Here is a 20,772-nt window from a genome sequence, read left to right as displayed (position 1 = left end):
GCCTGCCGGCCGCGCGCGCCAGTACTGCAGTGTGCGGCGCATGACTGTCAGGGCCTGGCGAGGGGCGGGCGCGAGTCGGAAAGACACCGACCAGGGAATGGGCGACGAGGCTTGCCTTAATTCGGAGGAAACCCAGGACTTGAGAGAGCCATACAGTTTGAAAGACGAAGCACCGTGAAATGCAGAAAGTTGTGGTTCGGATAGCTCAGCTGATTAATTTCATGTTGCCACAGTTTGTCAGTGAGTTTTGCCTTTTTATTTTCGCAGTTCCTTTAAAGGCAGTGCATTCGGTACTTACCTGATACTGTGAAAAACGCGAGCTTTAGAAAACCGATTGGTGTGCATGGTTTACTGTAATGACTTGTTCTCCAAAGTAAGAGTACCAAACGCTGGAAGCAAATAGTATTTCAGTCATTCGAAGAGTCGTGCCCAAGCATTTAACATTGAAGCTGTTAAAAGGGCAAAGTAGGCCCCAATTTTAGATCTAAGCCATCAACTTTATGGAACAGTCCTAGGGGCTTTTTGAAAAGGAGATTTAAAAACACATTTCAGAGGTGGTAGCTGAGTTGAAGAAGTGAGGAAAGACTTGGATAGGGAGGAAATAAATTGACACTGAAGGATGTTAGGAAGTAGGGATTCCTTGTGCAACTTAAGAGTTTTGTAAATAAGACGGCTTGGCCTTGTGTCAAGATACATCAACTGGTTATAGCTTAGTGCTTGGAGGCCCACATTATAGGAGTAGACTAGTTCTCCCTCCGCCCCGCCCCTGGAAAATCTATTTCAAGACCATAAACCACATTGCTAATCCTTGGAAATGCAGAAGGTGGTTAGGTTTAAAATGTGGCTTTAAAATGGTCCTAGCAGAAACGTATTGATGTTACTATTCAGAATATCTGCCCAGTATATGAGGAAGAAAAAGGTTAAACCTAAAACACTAAAAATTCATAGTTCATATTCAGTTATTAGCCTATTAAGATTTGGTACAGCCTTCATCCTTCATTTTAGACAAATAACAAATTTATATGGTTAATAAGTGTATTTTGTAAGGAGTTATATATATGTATATCTGTATATGTGTGTCTCCACCCATCTGAACCTGACCTGCAAACCAAGAGGTTCTTGTTTATTTCTGATAGTTTTGGTAGTCTTGTTTAAAGGCATTTGATTCAAAATCCAAATTTGCATACATTTTTCCAACTGGATAGAGGAGGCAGGAATATATTTGAATATTGTTCTCACTTATTTTGTCCCTCTTCTTATTCTTAAAAAAAAAAAAAATAAGCCTGTCAATTTTAGCAGTGGGGGGTTGCATATCAATTTTAGTGACACTAATGTTAATAAGTTCTGATAACCCACTACCGTCGGACCACCACCACTCTTATTCTTATAAACGAATCTGAAAATAATTAGCTTGCTTTAACGGGAAGAATGGACGTTAGGGAACCACCCTGCTGAACTCCATTTTGCTATCGGCTCTGAATAAAGCTATTTTATCCAGAAAAGCTATCTCTGGGCAAATATTTTGAATAGTTCAGTAACCGCAATAGGTTTCTGCTAGAACCATTTTGAAGCCACCCTTTAACCCTAACCACCTTATGTATTTCCAAGGATTGGCGATGTAGTTTATGGTTTTGGGATAGATTTTTCTGGGGGAGGGGAGAACCTCCCTTCTAGCTCTCTGCAGATTATCAGAGCCGCCACTGCAGGGATTTGCTCCCGTGGGCCTATATGTCTCCCCAGATACCTTCCTAAAACTATTAGCTTTTATCTGTCTGTGTATTCCCCTGTTGTGAATGAGGAAGTATTTGAAGGTTTTTTTTTTAGGTTCTTGATAATAAATACCTCAGGTTTCACAGAGTAATCAAACTAAAAGAGAACTTCTTTATTTCATTTTATTTTGTTGAACGAAACTCCATCTCCAAAAAAAAAAAGCGGGGGGTATATTGTTACGTGATATTGGGACATCTAAACATTTTGTTGTCGTAGGAGTTTGTCCTTGCCGGCATTATTAAACTGCTTCCTTAGCTGTAAACATCTTATGACCATGGGTTGTATCTGGTAAGGAATATGCTTTGCTAGTCTAAATTTGGAATTGATTTTTGAAATTGTGTTACCCTAGCCCTTTTTTTTTTTTTTTTTTTTTTTTTTTTTGAGACACAATTTTGTTTTTGTTGCCCAGGCAGGGGTGCAATGGCGTGATCTCGGCGCACTGCAACCTCTGCCTCCCAGGTTCAAGTGATTCTCCTGTCTCAGCCTCCCAAGTAGCAGAGATTACAGGCACCTGCCACAACGCCCAGATTATTTTTGTATTTTTAGTAGAGAAGAGATTTCACAATGTTGGCCAGACTAGTCTCGAACTCCTGACCTCAGGTGATCCACCCGCCTCGGCCTCCCAAAGTGCTGGAATTACAGGCGTGAGCCACTGTACCTGGCCCTGTTACCCTAGCTCTTATGTTCCTGTTTCCCTAACATAATACCTGCTTTACTCTTCTCCTCTACTCCTCTAATCTTAAGGGGAGATGAAGGGTGAAGGTCATTTTTTGTAACTTCTTCCTGCTGACAGTGGACATTGATCTTTGGGACAGGATTCTCTCATAAGATTTTGCATTTGGTGGGCCAGGCACGGTGGCTCACGCCTGTAATCCCAGCACTCCGGGAGGCTGAGGCGGGCGGATCACGAGGTCAGGAGATCGAGACCATCCTGGCTAACACGGTGAAACCCCATCTCTACTAAAAATACAAAAAATTAGCTAGGCGTGGTGGTGGGCACCTGTAGTCCCAGCTACTCGGGAGGCTGAGGCAGGAGAATGGCGTGAACCTGGGAGGCGGAGCTTGCAGTGAGCTGAGATTGCGCCACTGCACTCCAGCCTAGGCCACAGAGCGAGAGTCTGTCTCAAAAAAAAAAAAAAAAAAAAAAAAAAAAAAGAATTTGCAGTTGGTTTCTAGGGAGCCAGAGGAGGTCCATGTTTGCAGGATGTTCTGTCTGATGATTTTTTTTTTTTTTTTTTTTTTTTTTGAGAGAGAGTGTTTTGCTCTTGTTGCCCAAGCTGGAGTGCAATGGCACAATTTTGGCTCACTGCAACCTCTGCCTCCCAAGTTCAAGCGATTCTCCTGCCTCAGCCTCCCAAGTAGCTGGGATTACAGACATGTGCCACCACGCCCAGCTAATTTTGTATTTTTAGTAGAGACGGGCTTTCTCCGTGTTGGTCAGGCTGGTCTCGAACTCCCAACCTTGGGTGATCCGCCCACCTTGGGCTCCCGAAGGGCTGGGATTACAGGTGTGAGCCACCATACCCAGCTGATTTTTTTTTTTTTTTTTTTTGAGACGGAGTCTCGCTGTGTCGCCAGGCTGGAGTGCAGTGGCACGATCTCAGCTCACTGCAACCTCTGCCTCCCAGGTTCAAGCGATTCTCCTGCCTCAGCCTCCTGAGCAGCTGGGACTGTAGGCACATGCCACCATGCCCAGCTAATTTTTGTACTTTTAGTAGGGATGGAGTTTCACCATGTTGGCCAGGATGATCTTGTTCTCTTGACCTTGTGATCCACACACCTGGTGATGTTCTGATGATTCAATGGGCATAGCCCTGCCCAGTACTGGAGGAGTAAAAATCTTTGGATGCCTGATCTGAGGGGCCTAAAGGCAAGATGTCTTTATTTCCCAGGTCAGAAGATGGTATGGATGGAAGCTTTGTGCCAGCATCTTCTTTATGTTGGATTGTTGTAATCTAGCAGACACAAACTTCAAGAGGTTAAACAAGCAAGGGCAAAAGATTAGTAATAACAAGATAGTGATCAAAGGTCGTAGGAAGAGGAAAAACCAGTTGATACTCAGAGGGTGCTTTTTTTTCCTTTTTCTGGTTTTTTTTTTTTTTTTTTCCAATGGGGTCTTGCTATGTTGGCCAGGCTTATCTGAACTCCTGGCCTCAAGCGATTCTCTTGCCTTGGCCTCCCAAAGTGCTGAGATTACAGGCCTGAACTACGGAGCCTTGTCTAAACTCTACTTTTATAGGGTTTTTTGTTGTTGTTTTTTTTTTTTTTTTGAGACTGTCTTGCTCTGCAGCCTAGGTTGGAGATGGAGAGCAGTGGTATGATCACGGCTCACTACAGCCTTGACCTCCTGGCTGAAGCAATCCTCCTACCTCAGCCTCCCAAGTAGCTGGGACTACAGGTGCCCAGCAAATTTTTGTATTTTTGTAGAGGACAGCCATGTTTCCCAGGTTGATCTCAATCTCTCCTTGCAGGCATTATTAAGCTGCTTCCTGTCAGGCGTGGTGGCTCACACCTGTAATCCCAGCACTTTGGAGGCCGAGGCAGGTGGATCACCTGAGGTCAGGAGTTCAAGACCAGCCTGGCTAACATGGTGAAACCCTGTCTCTACTAAAAATACAGTAATTAGTCGGTGTGGTGGTGGGCTCCTGTAATCCCAGCTACTTGGGGGGCTGAGGCAGGAGAATCAATTGAACCCTGGAGGCAGAGGTTGCAGTGAGCCGAGATAGTGCCATTGCACTCCAGCCTGGGCGACAAGAGTGAAACTCCGTCTCAAAAAAAAAAAAAAAAGCTGCTTCCTTAGCTATAAACATCTTATGACCATGGATCATGACTGGCAAGAAATGTACCTTGCTAGTTTTAAGATGGAATTGATTATTCTTATTTTTTTTTTTTGAGACGGAGTCTGGCTCTGTTGCCCAGGCTGGAGTGCAGTGGCGCAATCTCAGCTCACTGCAAGGTCTGCCTCCCGGGTTTACGCCATTCTCCTGCCTCAGCCTCCCGAGTAGCTGGGAATATAGGCACCCGCCGCCATGCCTGGCTAATTTTTTGTATTTTTAGTAGAGATGGGGTTTCACCGTGTTAGCCAGGATGGTCTTGATCTTCTGACCTCGTGATCTGCCCGCCTTGGCCTCCCAAAGTGCTGGGATTACAGGCCTGAGTCACCACGCCTGGTCTGGCTCCCCTATACTTCTGTTTCCCTAACTTTATTTTCTTTTTTTTTTTTGTCTGAAACAGAGTCTCTCTTGCTCTGTTGCCCAGGCTGGAGTGAGTGTATTGGTGGGAACTCAACTCACTGCAGCCTCCATCTCCCGAACTTAAGGGATCTAACCATCTCAGCCTCTCGAGTGGCTGGGACCATAGGCATGCCACCACACGCGGGTATATATATATATTTTTTTTTTTTTTTTTTTGTAGAGATGGGGTTTTTCCATGTTGCCCAGGCTGGTCTCAAACTCCTGGACTCATGTAATCCGCCTGGCTCGGCCTCCCAAAGTGCTGGGATTACAGGCATGAGCCACCACACGCAAATGTAACACGTTTTTATGCCAGAATAATATTGAATAATGATAAATGTATTTTGCCTCTTTTTCCTTTTCTTTTTTCTTTCTTTCTTTTTTTTTTTTCTTTTTTGAGACAGGATTTTGCTTTGTTGCACAGGCTGGAGTGCAGTGGCACAATCTCAGTTCACCAAAACCTCTCCCTTGTGAGTTCAAGCAATTCTTGTGGCTCAGCCTCCCAAGTAGCTGGGATTACAGGCATGTGCCACGACACCTGGCTATTTTTTATATTTTTAGCAGAGACGGGGTTTTGCCATGTTGCCCTGGCTGGTCTTGAACTCCTGGCCTCAAGTGATTTGCCTGCCTTGGCCTCCCAAAGTGCTAGGATTTCAGGCATGAGCCACCATGCCCAGCCTGCCTCTTCTTTAGTTAGTACCTGACAGGAAAGTCTGACTTTTTTTAAAATCCGTACTTAACCTACATAGGTATATTTGTTTTTTTGTTTTTTGTTTTTTGTTTTTTTTGAGACGGAGTCTCTCTCTGTTGCCCAGGCTGGAGTGCAGTGGCACGATCTTGGCTCACTGCAACCTCTGTCTCCCAGGTTCACGCCATTCTCCTGCCTCAGCCTCCTGAGTAGCTGGGACTACAGGCGCCCGCCACCATACCCGGCTAATTTTTTGTATTTTTTTTAGTGAGATGGGGTTTCACCGTGTTAGCCTGGATGGTCTCGATCTCCTGACCTCAAGATGTGCCCACCTCAGCCTTCCAAAGTGCTGGGATTACAGGCGTGAGCCACCAAGCCCAGCCAGGTCTATTTGTTTTGTTTGTTTGTTTGAGACAGAGTCTCGCTGTGTCTCCCAGGCTGTAGTGCAGTGGCATGATCTCGGCTCACGGCAACCTCTGCCTCCCAGGTTTAAATGATTCTTCTGCCTCAGCCTCCCCAGTGAGTAACTGGGACAACAGGTATGCACCACTGCGCCTGGCTAATTTTACATCCATCTATCTATCTATCTATCTATCTATCTATCTATCTATCTATCTATCTATCTATCTTTCTATCTATTTTTTGAGACAGAGTTTTGCTCTTGTTGCCCAGGCTGGAGTGCAATGGCGCGTGATCTCAGCTCACTGCAACCTCCACCTCCTGGATTCAAGCGATTCTCCTGCCTCAGCCTCCCAAGTAGCTGGGATTACAGGCATGCGCCACCACGCCCAGCTAATTTTTTTTTTTTTTTTTTTGAGACGATGCTGGCTCTGTCGCCCAGGCTGGAGTGCAGTGGCGCAATCTCGGCTCACTGCAAGCTTCGCCTCCTGGGTTCACGCCATTCTCCTGCCTCAGCCTCCTGAGTAGCTGGGACTATAGGTGCACACCACTACGCCCGGCTAATTTTTTGTATTTTTAGTAGAGATGGGGTTTCACCGTGTTAGCCAGGATGGTCTTGATCTCCTGACCTCGTGATCCGCCCGCCTCGGCCTCCCAAAGTGCTGGGATTACAGGCGTGAACCACCACTCCTGGCCACACCCAGCTAATTTTTTGTATTTTATTTTTAGTACAGACAGAGTTTCTCTATGTTGGTCAGGCTTTTCTCGAACTCCTGACCCCAGGTGATCCGCCCACCTCGGCCTCCCAAAGTGCTGGGATTGAAGGCATGAGCCACTGCACCCAGCCACCCAGCCTATTTTTTTTTTATATTTTTAGTAGAGATAGGGTTTCACCATATTGGCCAAGGTTGGTCTCAAACTGTTGACCTTGTGATCCACCCGCCTTGGCATCCCAAAGTGCTGGGAGTACAGGTGTGAACCACCACGCCTGGCCTCTGTTTTTTTTTTTTTTTTTTTTTGAGACAGAGTCTTGCTCTATTGCCCAGGCTGGAGTGCAGTGGTGCCATCTCAGCTCACTGCAGCCTCCGCCTCCCAGGTTCAACCGATTCTCCCACCTCAGCCTCCTTAGTAGCTGGAATTACAGATGTGCGCCACCATCACCTGGCTAATTTTTGTAATTTAGTAGAGATGGGGTTTCACGATGTTGGCCAGGCTGGTCTCGAACTCCTGACCTCAAGTAATCCACCCGCCTTGGCCTCCCAAAGTGCTGGGATTAATTATAGGCATGAGCCACCATGCTTGGCCTCTATTTATTATACATACCTATACACACACACACACACACACACACACACACACGAGTAAATAGTATTTATCTATGTCTGGAACATAAACACAGTAGTATTTACTGTCTTGACACTTTTTTTTCCTCCCCTAAGACAGAGTCTCACTCTGTCACCTAGGCTGGATTACAGTGGCATGATCATGGCTCACTGCAGCCTCCACCTCCCAGGCTCAAGCGATCCTCTCACCTCAGCCTCCTCAGTAGCTGGGACTACAGGCGAGCACCACTGTGCTTGGCTAATTTTTTATTTTTGTAGAGGTGGAGTCTCATTGTTACCCAGGCTAGTCTTGAACTCCTGGGCTCAATCGATCCTCCCACCTTGGCCTCCCAAACTGCTGAGATTGCAGTACAGGCCACTGTGCCCAGTCTGTCTGCACATTTTAATTGATTATATAGGCCTTTCTTTTGTTGTACTCTTTCAGGCCTGTAACTGTTTGCTTTGAGTCTTTGGTGTAGTGGGAAACCCTGTGATGCAATTAGAGTTACTCTCATTTTTGCTACATAATATCATGGCCATTTGCTACTGTTCTAAGCAGTGGGTAACTGTTTTTGATAGTTTCCATATTGTGGTTTAGACACAGAAGTTTACAAAATATTTTGTTCATTTCTTTTTTTGAGACGGAGTCTTGCTCCGTCGCCCAGGCTGGAGTGCAGTGGCGCAATCTCGGCTCACTGCAAGCTCCGCCTCCCGGGTTCACACCATTCTCCTGCCTCAGCCTCTCCGAGTAGCTGGGACTACAGGCACCTGCCACCACGCCCGGCTATTTTTTTGTATTTTTAGTAGAGACGGGGTTTCACCGTGGTCTCGATCTCCTGACCTCGTGATCCGCCCCCCTCGGCCTCCCAAAGTGCTGGGATTACAAGCGTGAGCCACCGCGCCCGGCTATTTTGTTCATTTCACTAGTTCTACAAGTAAAAACAAAATAACAAACGGCAACAATTTACCAAGTGTTAACTATTTATAAATATTTGACCTTCATTCTTATTTATCCCATTATAAATTTACATCTGCTTTTCCACAGATAGATGATATTGGGGAAAGAAAATTGACTTTGGGCTAGGTGCAGTGGCTCGGGCCTATAATCACAGCACTTTGGGAGGCCGAGGCAGGTGGATCACTTGAGGCCAGTAGTTAAGAGATCAGCCTGGCCAACATGGCGAAACCTCGTCTACTAAAAATACAAAAATTAGTTGGCCCTGGTGACATGTGCCTATAATCCCAGCTACTTGGGAAGACAAGGCACGAGAATCGCTTGAACCCAGGAGGTGGAGGTTGCGGTGAGCACAGATCATGCTACTGCACTGCAGCCTGGGTGACAGAGTGAGACTCTGTCTCAAACAAAAACAAAAAGAAAAAGGGAAAAAAATAGAAAATTGACTTTCGTGGTGTCAGATAGGACTAGATTCAATTCTAGCTTTGTCAGTTAATAGTAGTATGACCTTAGACCCTTAATTATCTTTCTCAAGCTTCATTTATGAATGGGAATCAGTATTAACTTGGAATCACCTTTTTCTCATACATTCAGTCCCATTAGATCATGTTGTCAATTTACTTTCAAAATATGCCCACTACTTTTTATCACACCACTCTTATTTCACAGCTCTTACAGAATCTGAAATTACCTTGTTTGTACATTTATTTACTTGTTTAAAGTTTCTTCTTTTAGGCCGGGCGCGGTGGCTCACGCTTGTAATCCCAGCACTTTGGGAGGCCGAGGCGGGTGGATCACGAGGTCAGGAGAGCGAGACCACAGTGAAACCCCGTCTCTACTAAAAATACAAAAAATTAGCCGGGCATGGTGGCGGGCGCCTGTAGTCCCAGCTACTCGGAGAGGCTGAGGCAGGAGAATGGCGTGAACCCGGGAGGCGGAGCTTGCAGTGAGCCGAGATCGCGCCACTGCACTCCAGCCTGGGCGACAGAGCGAGACTCCGTCTCAAAAAAAAAAAAAAAAAAAAAAAAAAAAAGTTTCTTCTTTTATGTAAACTCCATGTCTCTTTTTGTGGAAGTCAATCTTGGTTGCCCTTTCAAAAACTACCTTCTTCCATTCCTCCTTGCTAAGACAACCTCCTTTACCTGCCACTGTTTAAAGGGTATTTGTAGGGCTGGGCGCGGTGGCTCACGCCTGTAATCCCAGCACTTTGGGAGGCTGAGGCGGGTGGATCACAAGGTCAGGAGTTCAAGACCAGCCTGACCAAGATGGTGAAACCTCGTCTCTACTAAAAATACAAAAAAATAAGCCGGGCTTGGTGGTGGGCACCTGTAATCCCAGCCACTTAGGAGGCTGAGGCAGAGAATTGCTTGAACCCGGGAAGCGGAGGTTGCAGTGAGCCGAGATTGCGCCACTGCACTCCAGCCTGAGTGACAGAGCGAGACTCGTCTCAAAAAAAAAAAAAAAAAAAAAAGGGAGTATTTGTGTGCTCAGTCCCCGGGGACAAATCAATGCAACTTTGATTCCGTTTGCCAGATACTTGCTTTTTCAGTTTCCTTCATGACTGGACCCGATTCTGACCAATGGGACATAAAGAGGCAAGTCAGCTTAGGAGTTTCTGGGAATGGTTTTCTTCTCTGATAAAAAGAGATTACCCCGTTGAGGAAGTCCCTTTTGTTCCACCCCTCTCCCTTTGCTTTCTGCCTTTGGAAATGTTCTTTGAAGATATGATGCCTAGAGCCAATACTTAAGACCTTGAGAAGGACCAAAAGACCAAAGAGAATCATAAAGATGCCAGTTCAGTGCAGTGGTCTGATATTGTGAAGCTATCGACCCGACCTTAAAACCAACCTATCTCCACATTTATTAATTAAATAATAAATTAAAGAAGCTAAATAAATATTAATGAATAAAGGAAACAGTAAATGTCCTTATAATGTAAGCCAGTGCAAGCAGGCTTTATCTCTAGAGACAAGAACAATACCTGGCACAGAGTAGGTGCTTAATATGTAATTTTTGTTGAATATTGAACTTTGTGATTGATTGGATATGGGATGTGAGGTAAAGTAAGGAATGGAGGTTATTTTGTAGGTTTCTCATTTATTTTATTTATTTATCTATGTATTTATTTATTTATTTATTTTTGAGACAGAGTCTCACTCTGTTTCCCAGGCTGGAGTACAGTGGCACAATCTTGGCTCACTGCAACCTCTGCCTCCTGGGTTCAAGCGATTCTCTTGCCTCAGCCTCCCAAATAGCTGGGATTACAGATGTGTGCTAACATACCTGGTTAATTTTCGTATTTTTAGTAGAGACTGGGTTTCACCATGTTGGCCAGGCAGGTCTCGAACTCCTGACTTCAAGCTATCCGCCCACCTCGGCCTCCCAAAGTGCTGGGATTACAGATGTGAACCACTGTGACCAGCAAAGGTTTCTCCTTTAAATAACTGGGTGAATCGTGGTGCTTTTCACTGAGATCAAAATATTGAAGAAAGAAGTGGGCGAGAAGTAAGAAAAGGTCAGTTTTTAACACATTTTGAGGTTTAAGTGTCTGTAGTACATATGCTTAGAGATGTCCCTTAGGCAAACATACTTGCAGATATGGAGAGGGGAGAGAGATACAGATTTTGAATCTTCAGTATAAAAATGGTAATTAAACTATGGGAATGGATAAGACCACTCGGGGGGAATGTGTAGAGCTAGGAAAGTGGTGCTTTTCTTTCTTTTTTTTTTTGATACAGAGTCTCACTCTGTCACCCAGGCTGGAGTGCAGTGGTGTAATCTCAGCTCACTGCAACCTCTGCCACCTGGGTTCGAGCAATTCTCCTGCCTCAGCCTTCCAAGTAGCTGGGATTACGGGTGCTTGCCATCGTGCCCAGCTAATTTTTGAATTTTTAGTGGAGACAAGGTTTCACCATGTTGGCCAGGCTGGTCTTGAACTCCTGACCTCGTGGTCCACCTGTCTCGGCCTCCCAAAGTGCTGGGATTACAGGCATGAGCCACCGTGCCCGGCTGAAAGTGGTCGTCTTAATAGAGAACCCTGAAGTAGATAGAGAACCTGGCCTTAGTAAGGAATTGAAAGAATGATCACATTTAAAGTGGAGAAAATGAGGTTATAAAAGGAGTCTGGGGCTGGGCACGGTGGCTCACGCCTGTAATCGCAGCACTTTGGGAGCCCAAGGCAGGCAGATCACCTGAGGTCAGGAGATTGAGACCAGCCTGAGCAACATGGAGAAACCCCATCTCTACTAAAAATACAAAATTAGCTGGGCATGATGGCGCATGCTTGTAATCCCAGCTACTTGGGAGGCTGAGGCAGGAGAAGCACTTGAACCCAGGAGGCTGAGGTTGCACCATTGCACTCCAGCCTGGGCAACAACAGTGAAACTCCATCTCAAAAAAAAAAAAAAAAAAAAAAGTGGCTGGGCATGGTGGCTCACGCCTGTAATCCCAACACTTTGGAAGGCCGAGGCAGGTGGATCACAAGATCAGGGGATCAAGACCATCCTGACCAACATGTGAAACCCCGTATCTACTAAAAAAATACAAAAATTAGCCAGGCATGGTGGCGTGCACTTGTAGTCCCTGCTACTCAGGAGGCTGAGGCAGGAGAATTGCTTGAACCCAGGAGGCGGAGGTTGCAGTGAGCCGAGATTGTGCCACTGCACTCCAGCCTGGGTAATAGAGTGAGACTGTCTCAAAAAAAAAAGGAGTCTGGGCTGGGCGTGGTAATCCTAGCACTTTGAGAGGCCAAGGCAGGCCGATCACCTGAGGTCAGGAGTTCAAGACCAGCCTGGCCAACATGCTGAAACCCCATCTCTACTAAAGCTGGGCATGATGGTGGGTGCCTGTAATCCCAGCTACTCAAGAGGCTGAGACTGGAGAATCGCTTGAACCCAGGAGACGGTGGTTGCAGTGAGCTGAGATCGCACCATTGCACTCCAGCCTGGGCGGCTGAGTGAGACTCCGTTTCAAAAATAAATAAACAAACAAACAAAAGGAGTCTGAGAAAGAATGATCAAAGAGGAAGAACTGGGGGTTTTACAATCCAAGTAAAGAGTATCAAGCGAGTACAGTATCAAATGCTGCAGTGTCAAATCCTGCAGGTTAAATAGGGTGAAGACTAGTAAGTGTCCATTGTATTAAATATAGAGAAAACAGTATGGTGTCTATTTTTATTTATTTACTTATTGGACAAGTATTTATTGAGAGCGTACCATGGCAGGTACTCTTTATAAGTGTTGGGTTGATATAACAGTGAATAAGTCTTGCTGGAGTCGTGAGAAGGGACATGCTTGCCTATTCCTAATCTTAGAAAGCTTCTGATTTCTCACTTTTAAGTATAATGTTAGCTGCAGGGATTTTGTAGACATTCTTCATCAAGACAAGAAAGTTCCCCTCTATCTTAGTTTACCAAGAGAGTTTATCATGAATGAGTGTCGGATTTTGTCATATGCTTCTCCTGCATCTGTTGATATGATTATGTGGTTTTTCTTTCTTTTTTCTTTTTTAAACAGTTTTGCTCTGTTGCCTAGAATGGAGTGCAGCAGCACCATCTCGGCTCACTGCAACCTCCACCTCCCAGGTTCAAACAATTCTCGTGCCTCAGCCACTGTATTAGCTGGGATTATAGACGCATGCCACCACACCTGGCAAATTTTTTTATTTTTAGCAGATATGGGGTTTCACCATGTTGGCCAGGCTGGTCTTGAACTCCTGGCCTTAAGCCATCTGCCTGCCTCGGCCTCCCAAAGTCCTGGGATTGCAGGCGTGAGCTACTGTGCCTGGCCTTTTTCTTTAGACTGCTGATCTGATGGATTATATTAATTGATCTTTTTCTTTCTTTTTTTTTTGAGACAGGGTCTTGCTCTGTCACCCAGGCCGGAGTGCAGTGGCATGAACATAGCTCACTGCAGTCTCGGTCTCCTGGGCTTCAGCAATCCTCTCACCTCAGCCTCCTGAGTAGCTAGGACCACAAGTGTATGCCACCACACCCTGCTCATTTTTAAATTTTTTGTAGAGATGGGGTCTTGCCATGTTGCTTAGGCTGGTCTTGAGCTCCTGAGCTGAAGTGGTCGTCCCACTTCAGCCTCCCAACGTGCTGGGATTACAGGCATGTGCCACTGCTCCTGGCCTTACTCATTTTCAAATGTTGAACCAGCCTTGTATACCTGGGATAAATTCCACTTGGTCTTGGTATACAATTCTTTTTATCCAGTGTTGGATTTGATTTTCTGATATTTAATAAAGGATTTTTGCATCTATGTCCATGCAAATATTGGTCTGTAGTTTTCTTTTTTTTTGTAGTATCTGTCTGGTTTTGGTATTACGGTAACACTGATCTCATAGAATGAGTTAGGGAATAATCAATCCCTCTGCTTCTTTCTTCTTTTTTTTTTTTTTTTTTTGAGACGGAGTCTCGCTCTGTCGCCCAGGCTGGAGTGCAGTGGCGCAATCTCGGCTCACTGCAAGCTCTGCCTCCCGGGTTCACGCCATTCTCCTGCCTCAGCCTCCTGAGTAGCTGGGACTACAGGCGCCCGCCACCGCGCCCGGCTAATTTTTTTTTTGTATTTTTAGTAGAGACGGGGTTTCACCGTGGTCTCGATCTCCTGACCTCGTGATCCGCCCGCCTCGGCCTCCCAAAGTGCTGGGATTACAGGCTTGAGCCACCGCGCCCGGCCGCTGCTTCTTTCTTCTTAAAGAGATGGTATAAAATTGGGATGTTTCCCCTAAAAGTTTGGTAGAATTCAGATTAGCTAGGCATGGTGGCGTACGCCCATAATCCCAGCTACTCGGGAGGTTGAGGCAGGAGAATCACTTGAGCCCAGAAGGCAGAGGTTGCAGGGAGCCAAGGTTGCACCACTGCACTCCGGGCTGGGGAACAGAGCAAGATTCCATCTCAAAATAAATAAATAAATAGTTTGGTAGAATTCATCAGTTAACCCATCTGGGCCTGGTGCTTTCTGTTTGGGAAGGTTATTACTTATTGATTCAATTCTTTTTTTTTTTTTTTTGAGACGGAGTCTCACTCTGTCACCCAGGCTGGAGGGCAGTGGCGCGATCTCAGCTCACTGCGACCTCTGCCTCCTGGGTCCAAGCGATTCTTCTGCCTCAGCCACCCGAGTAGCTGGGACTACAGGCGCGTGCCACCATGCCCAGCTAATTTTTTGTATATTTAGTAGAGACGGGGTTTCACCATGTTAGCCAAGATGGTCTTGATCTCCTGACCTCGTGATCTGCCCGCCTCAGCCTCCCAAAGTGCTGGGATTACAGGCATGAGCCACCGCACCCGGCCGATTCAGTTCTTTAGTAGATATAGAGCTGTTCAAATTGTCTTTCTTCTTATGTGAATTTGGCAGATTGTGTCTCTCAAGGAATTTGTCCATTTCATCTAGGTTATCAAATCTGTGCTCATAGAGTTTTCCGTTATTTTCCCTTTAATGTTCATGGAATCTGTAATTATATCCTCTGTTTTATTTCTTTTTTCTGTTTTTTTTTGAGACGGAGTCTCACTCTGTCACCCAGGCTAGAGTGCAGTGGTGTGATCTCAGCTCACTGCAACCTCCTCCTCCCAGGTTCAAGTAACGCTCCTGCCTCAGCCTCCGGAGTAGCTGGGACTACAGCATATGACACCACGCCCAGCTAATTTTTGTATTTTTTGATAGAGATGCGGTTTTACCATGTGGGCCAGGCTGGTCCGGAACTCCTGACCTCAAGTGATCCACCTGCCTCAGCCTACCAAAGTGCTGGGATTACAGGCATGAGCCACCACACCCAGCCTTTTATTTCTTTTTTATTACTTTTTTGTAGAGATGAAGCCTCACTATGTTGCCCACATTGGCGTGCAGTTGCTATTCACAGATGTGATAATCATATACTGCAGCCTTGAACTCCTGGGCTCAAGGGATCCTCCTGCCTCAGCCTGTAAAGTAATTGGAACTATAGGTGTGCCACCTTGCCCAGCTCCTTCACTTTAAAAAAAAAAAGTTTAATTTTAATTTTGTAGAGATGAGGTCTTGCCTTGTTGCCCATGCTGGGCTTGAACTCTTAGCATCTAGTCATCCTCCCACTTTGGCCTCCCAAAGGCCTGGGATTACAGACATGAACCACTATGCTCAGCCTCCTTTACTTTTTTTTTTTTTTTTTGGAGACAGAGTCTTGCTCTGTCGCCCAGGCTGGAGTGCAGTGGCGCAATCTCGGCTCACTGCAAGCTCCGCCTCCCGAGTTCACGCCATTCTCCTGCCTCAGCCTCCCGAGTAGCTGGGACTACAGGTGCCCGCCACCATGCCTGGCTAATTTTGTTTTTGTATTTTTAGTAGAGACGGGGTTTCACCGTATTAGCCAGGATGGTCTCGATCTCCTGACCTTGTGATCCACCCACCTCGGCCTCCCAAAGTGCTGGGATTACAGGTGTGAGCCGCCGCGCCCGGCCTCCTTTACTTTTTTGACGTAGTTTCTCCTACAGATCTATAAAGAGTTGTTGGCAGCTCTAGATGTACTGCCTATGACTTAGCCCTGCTCTGCATGGAGCAGTTAAAAAAAAAAAAAGGACCCTTGCCCAGGAGCCAGTGGAGACCACATGGGGAACCTGGACTTCTACTTCCACCTGGTGGTAATGGTTACCCTTTCTTCTCCTTGCTGGGTGGGTGTCAGAGAAAGCCAAGTAGGCAGTGAGGGCCTTCATGCCTGCTTGTTTGAAATAAGGCACTTGAGCTTGGGCAACAGAGTGAGACCCTGTCTAAATCCATGGGATCACTGCCTTACCATTTCACAAATAAAAAAGACCCTGTCTTTTTGTTTTGTTTTGTTTTGTTTTGCTGTTGATTTTTTAGTTTGTTCAGCTTTTACTTGTTGTTATCATGGAGTGGTGACTTCCAAGCTTCTTTTATGCTGGTCTGGAAACTGGATGTGTATATTTTTTCAAAGCAGTAACAAGAAGGTCAATGACGGCCGGGCGCGGTGGCTCAAGCCTGTAATCCCAGCACTTTGGGAGGCCGAGGCGGGCGGATCACGAGGTCAGGAGATCGAGACCATCCTGGCTAACACGGTGAAACCCCGTCTCTACTAAAAATACAAAAAATTAGCCGGGTGTGTTGGCGGGCGCCTGTAGTCCCAGCTACGCGGGAGGCTGAGGCAGGAGAATGGCGTGAACCCGGGAGCCGGAGCTTGCAGTGAGCCGAGATCGCGCCACTGCACTCCAGCCTGGGCAACAGAGCGAGACTCCGTCTCAAAAAAAAAAAAAAAAAAAAAAAAAAAGGTCAATGAGGCCAGAGCAGAGTAGTGAGTGAGGGGGAGAGCGTTATGAAATGAGATTGGAGAGGTAGCCAGGGTCTAGCTCATGTAATAGTGTTATTAGGCATGGAGAGATTTTGTGTTTTATTCTAAAAATGATGAGAAGCTATTAGATAGTTTTGAGCAAAGGTGTGACATGTTCTATTTTAGATTTTAAGAGCATTACTCTGGCTTTCGTGAGAGTAAACCACAGGAGGTTAAGAGTGGAAGAAGGAAGATGAACTAGAAGGGAATGGGCAGTAATGCAAACAAGAGATGATAGTGGCTTGAATCAGGGTGATATTACTGAGGTGGTAAGAAGTGGTGGAAATGTGAGTTGTTTTGTTTTGTTTTGTTTTTGAGATGGAGTCTCGCTCTGTCACCCAGGCTGGAGTGCAGTGGTGTGATCTCGGCCCACTGCAATCTCCGCCTCCCGGGTTCAAGTGATTCTCCTGCCTCACCCTCCCAAGTAGCTGGGACTACAGGCATGTGCCACCACACCCGGCTAATTTTTTTTTTTTTCATATTTTTAGTAGATGTGGGGTTTCAGCACGTTAGCCAGGATAGTCTTGATCTCCTGACCTCGTGATCCGCCTGCCTTGGCCTCCCAAAGTGCTGGGATTATAGGCATGAGCCACCACGCCCGGCCCTCTGAGTATATTTTGAAGACAGAACTGACAGGATTTATTAATGAGTTGGCTGTGAGAAAGAGAGGAGTCAGTCATGACCCCTAGATTTTTGGTCTGAGCAACACTGGGGAATACTAAAGGAGGAACAGGTATAGAGAAATGGAAAGAATCAAAAGTTTGGTTTTGGACATGTTAAGTTTGAGATGCAGTGGGTTAAATATAAGTAGAGATGTTGATTAGGCAGTAATAGTTGGTTAAAAAGTGCAGAGGGGAGGTCATGTTGGAGATAAACTTAGAAGTCATCAGTATAGAAAGTGGATAAGATCACTTGGGGAACAGGTGAGATCCAACTGGGCACAGTGGCTCATGCCTGTAATCCCAGCACTTTGGGAAGACCAGGCGGGCGGATCACAAAGTCAGGAGTTCGAGACAAGCCTGGCCAACATAGTGAAACCCCATCTCTACTAAAATTACAAAATTTAGCTGGGCATGGTGGCGTGCGCCTATAGTCCCAGCTACTTGGGAGGCTGAGGCAGGAGAATCGCTTGAACCTGGGAGGTGGAGGTTGTGGTGAGCTGAGATTGTGCCACTGCACTCCAGCCTGGGCAACTGAGCGAGACTCTGTCTGGGAAAAAAAAAAAAAAAAAGGAAGAGGTCCAAGGACTGAACCCCAGAGCACTCTAGCTTATAAAAATTAGGAACAGGATCTAGTAGTATAAAGTAAAAGGAGCAGACAGTGATGTTGGAAGATAATAATGGCCTGGGTGCAGTGGTTCACACCTATAATACCAGCACTTGGGGAGGCCAAGGTGGGAGGATTGCTTGAGCCCAGTTGGAGACCAGCTCTGGCAACATAGGGAGATCCCTTCTTCACAACAAGTACAAAAATTAGGCAGGCGTGGTGGTGTGCACCTGTAGTACCAATTACTTGGGAGGCTGACGTAGGAGCCCATGAGGTGAAGGCTGCAGTAAGTCGTGATCGCGCCACTGCATTCCAGCCTGGGTAACAGAGCAAGACCATGTTTCCAAAAAAATAGAAGAAAGAAAATAATGAAGAGTTTGGTATTCTGGAAACCAAATGAAGAAAGTGTTTCAAGCAGGAGCAGGTGATAACTCTGCTTTCTGAACCGTGCTTTCTGGGAGGCTGGGTAACATGGGGTCTGAGAATCAGCTGTTAGATTTCACTGGTGACCTGGGCAAGAGTGGCTTCAGTGGAGCAATAGGGATGAATTAAGGCCTTATTGGGGTAAGTTCAAGAGATAATTCATGACAAGTGGAGGAAGGAGAATTTAAAACCTTTTTTGAGGATTTTTGCTTTAAGGGGTTAGAAAGAAGAGAAATAACTGGGAGAGCTGGATAGGGATGTTCAATAAAAGGAGGGGTTTTGTTTTTGTTTTTGTTTCTAAGGTGGGAGCTATTTTAGAATATTTGTTTGCTAATGAGAAAAAAAACCAAAAGGTAAAATCCATGTTGTGAGGAAAAGGGGCAAAGCTTTAGAAATAGTGAAATGGAAAGGCACCCAGTGCACCATGGAGGGGTTCACCTTGGAAAGGAGCACAGTATTCATCTGCCGACACACAGGAGGAAGCCAGAATTCGAGGAGGGATTCATCGGTTGGCAGTTAGATTTAGTGGTGGAATCTGTGGAATTTCTCTTCTGATTATTTCTGTTTTTTTCCTCCACTACAGTGAACCAGAAAATAGGTAATTTCAGCCAGGGATGGTGGCATACAGTGGTGCCTTTCAGCTACTCGGGAGGCTAAGGCAGGAGGATCCTTTGGGCCCAGGAGTTTGAGTCCAGTCTCGGCAACATAGCAAAACCTCATCCTTTTTTTTGTGTGTGTGACGGAGTTTCGCTTTTGTTGCCTAGGCTGGAGTGCAATGGCGTGATCTCGGCTCACCGCAACCTCTACCTCCCGGGTTGAAGCAATTCTCCTGCTTCAGCCTCCTGAGTAGCTGGGATTACAGGCATGTGCCACCACGCCCAGCTAATTTTATATTTTTAGTAGAGACGGGGTTTCTCCATGTTGGTCAGGCTGGTCTCGAACTCCTGACCTCAGGTGATCTGCCCGCCTCAGTGTCCGAAAGTGCTGGGATTACAGATGTGAGCTACCGTGCCCAGCCGCAAAACCTCATCTTTAAAAAAGAAGAACAAAATAGGTAATCTTTCCTAATTCTCCCTCTTTTCCTTAGTAACAGAACCCTGATTTCGTTGGGAACAGGGTGCCCAGCTTCTGTTCCAACTGATGGTGTCCATGTGACTAAGTTCTGGTGAAATGTTAGTGGAAGTTGTGGGGAAGTGGGGTAGTGGAAGTGATGGGGCTTCTGATAAAGTTTCTAAAACAGGATTGATAAGATTGATTGAACTAGTGTGTGTCATTGGCCCTTTTTTTTTTCTTTGCCTAGAATATGGACAAGATGGCTGGAGTCCTATGAAGTTCTAGTAATCTTCCTATGACAATAAAGCAACCTTATGCCATATGATATGCTAAGGATGGAGGAAGATAGAGTCTAGGTGCCTGATGACAACATGGAGCTGTCAAACAAGCCTTGGATTGCCTCCCCCTGGACGTCTCATTATGGGAGAAAATGAAGCAACTTGTTTAAGCCACACTGATCTTTTTTCCTATTTTTCTTTTTCTTTGTTGAGTGTGTGTGTGTCTGTTATTTACAGCTGATTGTAATTCATAACTGATGTGGTAGTGGGACTGTGTAAGTTTTTTTTTTTTTTTTGAGACGGAGTCTTGCTCTGTGGCCCAGGCTGGAGTGCAGTGGCACGATCTCGGCTCACTGCAAGCTCCGCCTCCCGGTTTCACGCCATTCTCCTGCCTCAGCCTCTCCGAGTAGCTGGGACTACAGGCGCCCGCCACCACGCCCGGCTGATTTTTTGTATTTTTAGTAGAGACGGGGTTTCACCGTGGTCTCGATCTCCTGACCTCGTGATCCGCCCGCCTCGGCCTCCCAAAGTGCTGGGATTACAAGCGTGAGCCACCGCGCCCGGCCTGGGACTGTGTAAGTTTTGTCTTCTGATGCTTTTCTTTTTTTTTTCTTCTTCAGTGAAACAGGGACGGGGAGATCATTAGCTAAATGTAAGGATTGGGGAAGGAGTGTGGGAGGTTTGTGGAGAGAGAATGTGTGAAATGTGGGAAGTTTGTGGAGAGAGAATGTGTGAAATAGTTATCTTTGAATGGTAGAGTAAATTAAGTAGGGAGATGTAGTAGGTCATTCAGACATCTGTGGTTGTAAATATAAAATGAGATCAGTCATCTGGGTTGTATTTTTCCCTAGTCAGGTTTACCTGCTCAGGAGAAGGTATAAACCTGATAGTGAATTGGGTTTAACCAGGATTTATATTTTGCTAAAGCTATTGTGTCACCATTTGTGAAATAGAAGAAGATACTGTAGAGTCACTAAGAAGACAGTTGACTGAATGGATTTATAAAAACATGTAGCCGGGCGTGGTGGCTCATGCCTGTAATCCCAGCACTTTGGGAGGCCGAGGCAGGCAG

General features: G+C 45.9%; 1 long non-coding RNA gene across 1 annotated transcript; it reads left to right on the top strand.

Moving 5' to 3' along the window:
* The first annotated feature begins 10 nt into the window (after positions 1-10).
* Positions 11-19,876, top strand: LOC134731535 (uncharacterized). The gene is made up of 2 exons (XR_010113884.1): positions 11-240; positions 19,670-19,876. It is a non-coding gene; the product is annotated as an uncharacterized lncRNA (long non-coding RNA).
* Positions 19,877-20,772: the final 896 nt, after the last annotated feature.

This window comes from Symphalangus syndactylus, chromosome 10 (assembly GCF_028878055.3).
Source record: "Symphalangus syndactylus isolate Jambi chromosome 10, NHGRI_mSymSyn1-v2.1_pri, whole genome shotgun sequence".
NCBI lineage: Eukaryota > Metazoa > Chordata > Mammalia > Primates > Hylobatidae > Symphalangus > Symphalangus syndactylus.
This window is presented reverse-complemented; position numbering and strand designations above follow the sequence as displayed.